Source organism: Pan paniscus, chromosome 6, assembly GCF_029289425.2.
Source record: "Pan paniscus chromosome 6, NHGRI_mPanPan1-v2.0_pri, whole genome shotgun sequence".
NCBI classification, from domain to species: domain Eukaryota; kingdom Metazoa; phylum Chordata; class Mammalia; order Primates; family Hominidae; genus Pan; species Pan paniscus.
In genome coordinates this window covers 93,498,121-93,507,288 of record NC_073255.2, presented here as the reverse complement: position 1 = coordinate 93,507,288, position 9,168 = coordinate 93,498,121, and the positions used below count along the sequence as shown (strand labels likewise).

General features: G+C 47.9%; 1 long non-coding RNA gene across 1 annotated transcript; it reads right to left on the bottom strand.

The window, feature by feature from the left end:
• Positions 1–658: 658 nt before the first annotated feature.
• LOC134730702 (uncharacterized) lies at positions 659–8,514 on the bottom strand. Its single transcript, XR_010112620.1, has 2 exons — positions 5,590–8,514; positions 659–5,032 (listed from the first exon to the last, which is right to left on the bottom strand). It is a non-coding gene; the product is annotated as an uncharacterized LOC134730702 (long non-coding RNA).
• Between the last annotated feature and the right edge of the window lie 654 nt (positions 8,515–9,168).

Below are 9,168 nucleotides of genomic sequence, written 5' to 3'. Positions count from 1 at the left end.
TACCCAGGGAACTTGTGCCCCCTTTGCTGGGGAAGGTGTTTATGGTACCTCTGTGGGAGGCTTCACATCCCTCAGTAGCTGGCTCCGGCCTTGCCCCAAACTCAAGCCATTCTCACTCGGGGAAGTTCACTTTTGCTGCAGCATCCCAGCCTGGCTGCCTACTTGCTGTGAGCCTGCCAGTCCTCGTGGGCAACATGGGGGTGGCACCTACTGAGCAGGATTAGGCATAAACTGATGAAAGCTGAAAGATGCTCAGGTGCAACTGGCATGGTGCTTATCTCTGGCCTGTCTGGCTGAGGGCAGGGGCTCCAGCGTGTTGACTCGGGTATAGACATGTCTATAGTGCATTCAGAGCAAGGTTTGGGTGGCTTTGGACCTACTGAGAGCAGGAAGGCCTTTGATACTCTAAGTGTGGTCTGCGAACGTTGGCATCACCTGAGAATTTGTTAGAAATGTATCATTTAAAGCCCTATCCCAGACCTAGAAATTTGCATCTTAAATCCCAGGGTGGGGTGGGCATGGTGGCTCACGCCTGTAATCCCAGCACTTTGGGAGGCCAAGGCAGGTGGATCACCTGAGGTCAGGAGTTCAAGACCAGCTTGGCTAATATGGTGAAACCCCGTCTCTACTAAAAATACAAAAAATTAGCTGGGCATCGTGGTGGGTGCCTATAATCCCAGCTAGCTGGGAGGTTGAAGCAGGAGAATTGCCTGAACCCGGGAGAGGCAGAGGTTTCAGGGGGCTGAGATCGCGCCACTGTACTCCAGCCTGGGCAACAGCAAGACTCCATCTCAAAAAAAAAAAAAAAAAAAAAAACCCAGGTGATTTGAGTGGTTAAGGGCACTGAGCCAGGGACTTGTGGCACGAAGGGATTGTTCCGGGTGAGCCGCTTGCGGTCTAAGCAGGTTGTAGTGTGATCTGTAGGGGAGTAACAGGCTGGGGTTCAAAAAACGCCAGATACAGTGGTTCAGGCCTGTAATGCCAGCACTTTGGGAGACCGAAGTGGGAAGATGGCTTGAGCCTAGGAGCTCAAGACCAGCCTGAGCAACGTGGTGAGACCCCATCTCTACAAAATATAAAAATTAGCCGGGCACAGTGGTACGTGCCTGTAGTCCCAACTGCTTGGGAAGCTGAGGCTGGAGGATCACTTGAGCCCAGGAATTCAAGGCTGCAGTGAGCTGCCCAGGTCCCAGCCTTGCTGCCTCCTGCTGCGCTCTAGCCAGAGTGACAGAGCAAGACCCTCTCAAAAAACAAAATTGCCTAGGGGTTGCAGAGGTAGGCTTCCTGGAGGTGGTGATCCAGAAGCAAATCCTCAACCATGGGGAGGTGGATGTGGTGGCTCACACCTGTAATCTTAGCATTTTGGGAGGCCGAGGCGAGTGGATCACTTGAGACCAGGAGTTCAAGACCAGCCTGGCCAACATAGCAAAACCCCATCTCTACTAAAAATATAAAAATTAGCCAGGTGTGTGGTGGGTGCCTGTAGTCCCAGCCACTGGGGAGGCTGAGGCAGGAGAATCACTTGAACCCAGGAGATGGAGGTTGCAGTGAGCCAAGATCGTGCCACTGCATTCCAGCCTGGGTGTTGGAGTGAGAATATCTCAAAAAAAAAAGAGGGGAGAGAAATGGGAGAATCTGTGCCCTGGGGGCATGGAAGGCCTCAGTGCCTAGTAAAGAGTGGGGCTTGGCCTGGAGAGGGAGGCCTCATGGGCCAGATAAGGGAGATACTGGCCCATCTAAGCATGCGTGTGCCGGTAGACTTTCCCTGTCAAGATGATCAACTGGAATGGCAGAGAATGCGGCCTGCAGGCTGGGAGACATCCTTGAAGCCATATCCCCAGGCCCTAGTCCCATCTGCCACTCTTTTTTTTTTTTTTTGAAACGAGGTCTTGCTGTGTTGCCCAGGCTGGACTCCAACTCCTGGGCTCAAGCATTCCTCCTGCCTCAGCCTCCCAAGCAGCCACAAACCACACCTGGCTTCTTCCTGCCACTTCTAGCTTAGCAGGTAACTTCATCTGTAAAAAGGGGATGACGTGATTTCTTGGGGGAATGAGTAGAGCGCTTGGTAGAATCATGGCTCATGCAAGAGGTCTCTGAGCCGGGCGTGGTGGCTCATGTCTGTAATCCCAGCACTTTGGGAGGCTGAGGTGGGCAGATCACGAGGTCAGGAGTTCGAGACCAGCCTGGCCAACATAGTGAAACCCCATCTGTACTAAAAATACAAAAATTAGCCGGGCGTGGTGGCATGTGCCTGTAGTCCCAGCTACTTGGGAGGCTGAGGCAGGAGAATCGCTTGAACCCGGGAGGCGGAGGTTGCAGCGAACCAAGATTGCACCACCCCGGGCAACACTGCGAGACTCCGTTTCAAAAAAAAAAAAAAAAAAGGTCTCTGGCAAAATGCTCCAGGCTTGGGGTCCGACGGGTACTTCTACCCCTGACAATCTGTTTACTTATCACCATCCTCTTTTCAGATGGGGAAGTTCTTTCCATCAGGATTATAGCAAGGATTGGTCTTCATGGCACACTTGGCATCCAAGCACGTGTTGTTGGAGCTGTTCTGTGAGCCAGGAGACACCGGGGAACGGTTCTTGCAATAAACATCCGTCTCTTCCTTGTACTCAAGTTCTTAGGGGTTGCAACTTTCTGAGAGCTTGTCCTTCATTCAACTTCTTTTCTCAGCAGAAAGAGGAAGTGGCTGTGTCAGGGGAGGGGAGGAGTTATGACTAAGATGTGGCCGTGAATGTCAGCTCCCTGCCAGCTCCAGATGGGCCTCAGCAGGATAGTTTCCCTGGGCCTTTGCCAGGAGAGACAGCCTCCAGCAGCAATGTCAGAGGGCTCGGCCTGCCTGCCTCCTAGGGGAACTAGACTGGAAATGAAAGGCAGTGGCAAGCCACTGAGGGTTCTCTAGACTCCATTGCTTAATCCTCCTCTTTCCCTAAAGTTTCCAGAAGCTTCCTATTGCATTGGAAAGCCTCTGTAAACCAACACTTTGGGTGTGGGTTTATTTTTTGAGATGGGGTCTCACTCTGTTGCCCAGGCTGGATTGCAGTGGCACCACCATAACTCACTGCAACCTCGACTTCTCTGGTTCAAACCATCCTCCCACCTCAGCCTCCCAAGTAGCTGGGATTACAGGGGCATGCCACCATGCCCGGCTAATTTTATTTTATTTTTTTAGTACAGATGGGGTTTCACCATGTTGGCCAGGCTGGTCTTGAACTCCTGACCTCAAGTGCTCCTCCTGCCTCGGCCTACCAAAATGTTGGGATTACAGGCATGAGCCACCGTGCCCAGCCAGTTCTCATTCTTCACTGGAGACTGTAGCCAGACATTAGAGAAAACTGGAAGAATCTAGAATCTAATCCAGTCTACAGGTAGATAAATAACTCAAACAATGAACATTACTATAATAACAGGTAAACTATCGTTTTTCTATTGAAATATAATTTTTCTCCCTATAGTCACCTTGAACTCTTGACCTCGTGATTCGCCCCCCTCGGCCTCCCAAAGTGCTGCGATTACAGGTGTGAGCCACCGTGCCTGGCCCTCCTTTTTTTTGGAGACAGAATCTCACTGTCACCCAGGCTGGAGTGCAGTGGTGCAATCTCGGCCCACAGCAACTTCCACCTCCCGGGTTCAAGCGATTCTCCTGCCTCAGCCTCCCAAGTAGCTGGGATTCCAGGCACATGCCACCACGCCTGGCTAATTTTTGTATTTTTAGTAGAGACGGCGTTTTGCCATGTTGGCCAGGCTGGTCTCAAACTCCTGATCTCAAGTGATCCGCCTGCCTCGGCCTCCCGAAGTTCTGGGATTACAGGTGTGAGCCACTGTGCCTGGCCAGAGAACAGATTCTTTTTGAATCTATGCAAATAACCATGTTGCTGTAAACATAAGAATAATCGTTATGCAGCCAACAGACACATGAAAAAATGCTCACATCATCACTGGCCATCAGAGAAATGCCAATCAAAACCACAATGAGATACCATCTCACACCAGTTAGAATGGCGATCATTAAAAAGTCAGGAAACAACAGGTGCTGGAGAGGATGTGGAGAACTAGGAACACTTTTACACTGTTGGCGGGACTGTAAACTAGTTCAACCATTGTGGAAGTCAGTGTGGCAATTCCTCAGGGATCTAGAACTAGAATTACCATTTGACCCAGCCATCCCATTACTGGGCATAGACCCAAAGGATTATAAATCATTGCTGCTGTAAAGACACATGCACACGTATGTTTATTGTGGCACTATTCACAATAGCAAAGACTTGGAACCAACCCACATGTCCAACAATGATAGACTGGATTAAGAAAATGTGGCACATATACATCATGGAATACTATGCAGCCATAAAAAATGATGAGTTCATGTCCTTTGTAGGGACGTGGATGAAACTGGAAACCATCGTTCTCGGCAAACTATCGCAAGGACAAAAAACCAAACACCACATGTTCTCACTTACAGGTGGGAATTGAACAATGAGAACACTTGGACACAGGAAGGGGAACATCACACACCAGGGCCTGTTGTGGGGTGGGGGGAGGGGGGAGGGAAAGCATTAGGAGATATACCTAATGTAAATGATGAGTTAATGGGTGCAGCACACCAACATGGCACATGTATACATATGTAACAAACCTGCACGTTGTGCACATGTACCCTAGAACTTAAAGTATAATAAAAAAAAAATCATAAATTGCTTCTAAATTCTGGAGGGTTCAGGTAGAGAGGAAAAGCAAATGTTTTCATTTTTGTTTTCAAAAGTACTTTACCAAATTACTATAAATTATACAAAGCTTAAAAGAAAAAAGTTTCCTTAAATCTGGAAAACAATATTAAAAGAACTCACAATGTTTGACATAAAGCAGCCTTAAAAATCCGTAATTCAGCTGGGTCTAGTGGCTTGCACCTGTAATCACAGCATTTTGGGAGGCTGAGGTGGGAGGATCGATTGAGCTCAGGAATTCAAGGCTGCTGTGAGCCATGATCACACCACTGCACTTCAGCCTGGGTGACGGAGCCAAGACCCTGCCATAAAAAAAAAAAAAAAAAAGATTCAGACCCGGTTTGGTGGCTCACACCTGTAATCCCAGCACTTTGGGAGGCCTAGGCAGGCGGATCACCTGAGGTCAGAGTTCGAGACCAGCCTGGCCAACATGGTGAAACCCCCATCTCTACTAAAAATACAAAAATGAGGCCGGGCGCAGTGGCTCACACCTGTAATCCCAGCATCCCAGCACTTTGGGAGGCCGAGGCAGGCAGATCACCTGAGATCGGGAGTTCGAGACCAGCCTGACCAACATGTAGAAACCCTGTCTCTACTGAAAATATAAAATTAGCCATGCGTGGTGGCACATGCCTGTAATCCCAGCTACTAGGGAGGCTGAGGCAGGAGAATTGCTTGAACCTGGGAGGCAGAGGTTGCAGTGAGCCAAGATCTCGCCATTGCACTCCAACCTGGGCAACAAGAATGAAACTCTGTCTCCAAAAAAAAAAAAAAAAAAAAAAAAAAAAGAACCGGGCATGGTGGCGGGCGCCTGTAATCCCAGCTACTTGGGAGGTTGAGGCAAAGGAATCTCTTGAACCTGGCAGGCAGAGGTTGTAGTGAGCCGAGATCACGCCATTGCACTCCAGCCTGGGCGACAGAGTGAGGTTCTATCTCAAAAAAAAAAAAAAAAAAAAAGATTATAATAATTATTTTTCATCAGTTCATTCAGTCTTGTAATTAATTCTTGCTGTGATCTGTATTAGCAATTTCACAAACCCATCAGTTTCTTCATTCGAGTTTTGGAATTTTTTTTTTTTTTTGACAGAGTTTCACTCTTGTTGCCCAGGCTGGAGTGCAACGACAGAATCTCAGCTCACTGCAACCTCCGCCTCCCGGGTTTAAGCGATTCTCCTGCCTCAGACTCCTGAGTAGCTGGGATTACAGGCATATGCTACCACGCCCAGCTAATTTTTGTGTGTTTTTTTTTTTTTTTTTTCAGTAGAGACGGGTTTTCTCCATGTTGGTCAGGCTGGTCTCGAACTCCCGACCTCAGGTGATCCGCCCACCTCGGCCTCCCAGAGTGCTGGGATTACAGGCTTGAGCCACTGTGCCTGGCCGAGTTTTGGAAATTTAGTTCAATAGTGTGAACTCAAAGTTATTAGAAACCCGTACTTGTCAGACTTCATTCTTTCCATGAAGCTCCTTGAAGACATAACTCTCTGGGATTATAATTGCCTGCAAGAAGCTTTCAGAAAGACATTAGACTAAAGCAATTAAGTGTGGACATGAAGACTTCAAGTGACCATGGCCAAAACCTGGTCTGAGTCCATGGTAATGACGACATAATTGACAAGAATGTTATTTCTGAACCAAAATTGACTGATACCATTTATACCAAGACACATCAGATTTTTAAATATGTTATACAATTTTTCAGTATATTAATAAGATATCCATATAAATATACCTCAAGGTGAAATATTTCTTATTTTGCCAATCCTTCTCTTATAATTTATGTATTTCTTTTTTTTTTTTTTTTGAGACGGAGTCTCGCTCTGTCACCCAGGCTGTAGTACAGTGGCGCAATCTCGGCTCACTGCAAGCTCCGCCTCCCAGGTTCATGCCATTCTCCTGCCTCAGCCTCCAGAGTAGCTGGGACTACAGGTGCCTGCCACCACGCCCAGCTAATTTTTTGTATTTTTAGTAGAGATGGGGTTTCACCGTGTTAGCCAGGATGGTCTCAAACTCCTGACCTCGTGATCCGCCTGCCTCGGCCTCCCAAAGAGCTGGGATTACAGGCATGAGACACCGTGCCTGGCCTTATTTTTTATTTTATTTTTAAAATTTTTAAATTTTTTGGCCGGGTGCAGTGGCTCATTCCTGTAATCCCAGCACTTTGGGAGGCTGAGGTGGGTGGATCACCTGAGGTCAGGACTTCAAGACCAGCCTGGCCAACATGGTGAAACCCGGTCTCTACTAAAAGTACAAAAATTAGCCAGGCAGGGTGGCCGGCGCCTGTAATCCCATCTACTCAGGAGGCTGAAGCAGGAGAAACACTTGAACCTGGGAGGCGGAGCTTGCAGTGAGCCGAGATGGCGCCACTGCACTCCAGCCTGGCCCACAAGAGCCAGACTCCGTCTCAAAAAAAAAAAAAAAAAAAAAAATTAAAAATTTTTTTGTAGATACAGGAGTCTCGATATTTTGCCCAGACTGGTCTCAAACTCCTGGGCTCAAGCAATCCTCCTGCCTTGGCGTCCCTTGGGATTACAGGCATTAGCCACTGTGCCCAGCCTCATATAATTTAATATATCAGATAAGCCCAATTGGTTTAATGTTTCTTTTTTTGCAGATCCTTTGAGAGGTTCAGGGGTCCTCTGGAGCATCCTAAAGTTAGTTTGAGGTCAAAAATACTTAATTTTGATTTTTTTTTTTTTTTTTTTTTGAGATAGGGTCTTACTCTGTCACCCTGGCTGGAGTGCATGGACACAATCATATCTCACTGCACTCTCAAACTCTTGAAGCAAGTGATTGTCCCATCTTAGCCTCCAGAGTAGCTGGGTCTACAGGCATGGGCCACCACGTCCAGCTAATTTTGTTTATTTTTTGTAGAGATGAGATCTTGTTATGTTGCCCAGGTGGGTCTCAAACTCCTGGGCTCAAGCAATCCTCCTGCCTCAGCCTCCCAAAGTGTTGGGAATTCAGGTGTGCGCCACTGTGTCTGCCTTAATTTTGATTTTTGAAAAGTTTGTCAAATATCAAAGTTTTAAAACGCTTGATCAAAGTAGGATCACAAGTCACTGTGAAATAAAACCAAAGTGAGAAAATATTTGAAAGACACAAAACACAATAAATACTCTTTTTTTTTTGAGAGGGAGTCTTGCTCTGCTGCCCATGCTGGAGTGCAGTGGTGTGATCTCAGCTCACTGCAACCTCTGCCTCCTGGGTTCAAGCAATTCTCCTGCCTCAGCCTCCCAAGTAGCTGGGATTACAGGTGCTCGCCACCACACCAGCTAATTTTTGTATTTTAAGGAGAGACAGAGTTTCACCATGTTGGCCAGGCTGGTCTTGAACTCTTGATGTCAGGTGATCTGACTGTCTTGGCCTCCCAAAGTGCTGGGATTACAGGCGTGAGCCACCGTGCCTGGTCAATTTTTTTTTTTTTTTTTTTGAGACGGAGTCTCGCTCTGTCACCCAGGCTGGAGTGCAGTGGCGTGATCTCGGCTCACTGCAAGCTCCACCCCCCGGGTTCACGCCATTCTCCTGCCTCAGCCTCCCGAGTAGCTGGGACTACAGGCGCCTGCCACCACGCCCAGCTAATTTTTTTGTATTTTTAATAGAGACAGGGTTTCACCGTGTTTGCCAGGATGGTCTCGATCTCCTGACCTCATGATCCGCCTGCCTCAGCCTCCCAAAGTGCTGGGATTACAGGCGTGAGCCACCGCGCCCAGCCCTGGCCAATATTCTTGATGAAACAGATTCTCTGTTTCCTAGGCCAGTTACCTAAAAGGTAAAGAAAAATCTTTTACAATTTTCTTGTAAAGGGTAGATCAATGGTCCACAAAAACTCTGTTGTTGCAACACAGGGGCCCAAATTGCGGCCTTGTATCCATCAGTGTGCTTTTGATATTAATGCTCAGTTTTTAGCCTAGGCAACATGGGAAGACCTCACCGCTACTAAAAGTAAAAATTAGCCAGGTGTGGTGGTGCACACCTGTAGTCCTGTCTACTTGGGGGCTGAAGTGGGAGAATCACTTGAGCCCAGGAGATTAAAGCTACAGTGAGTTATGATCATGCCACTGCACTCCAGCCTGGATGACAGAGTGAGACCCTGCCTCAAAAAAAGCTTCAATTTTAGGCCGGGCGCAGTGGCTCAGGCCTGTAATCCCAGTACTTTGGGAGGCTGAGGTGGGCAGATCACGAGGTCAGGAGTTCGAGACCAGCCTGACCAACATGGTGAGACCCCCCCCGTCTCTACTAAAAATACAAAAATTAGCCGGGTGTGGTGGCACACACCTGTGATCCCAGCTACTCAGGAGGCCGAGGCAGGAGAATCGCTTGAACCAGGAGGTGGAAGTTGCAGTGAGTCGAGATCGAGCCACTTCACTCCAGCCTGGGTGACAGAGTGAAACTATCTCAGAAAAAGTAAATAAATAAAATAAATAAAGGAAAAGAAAGT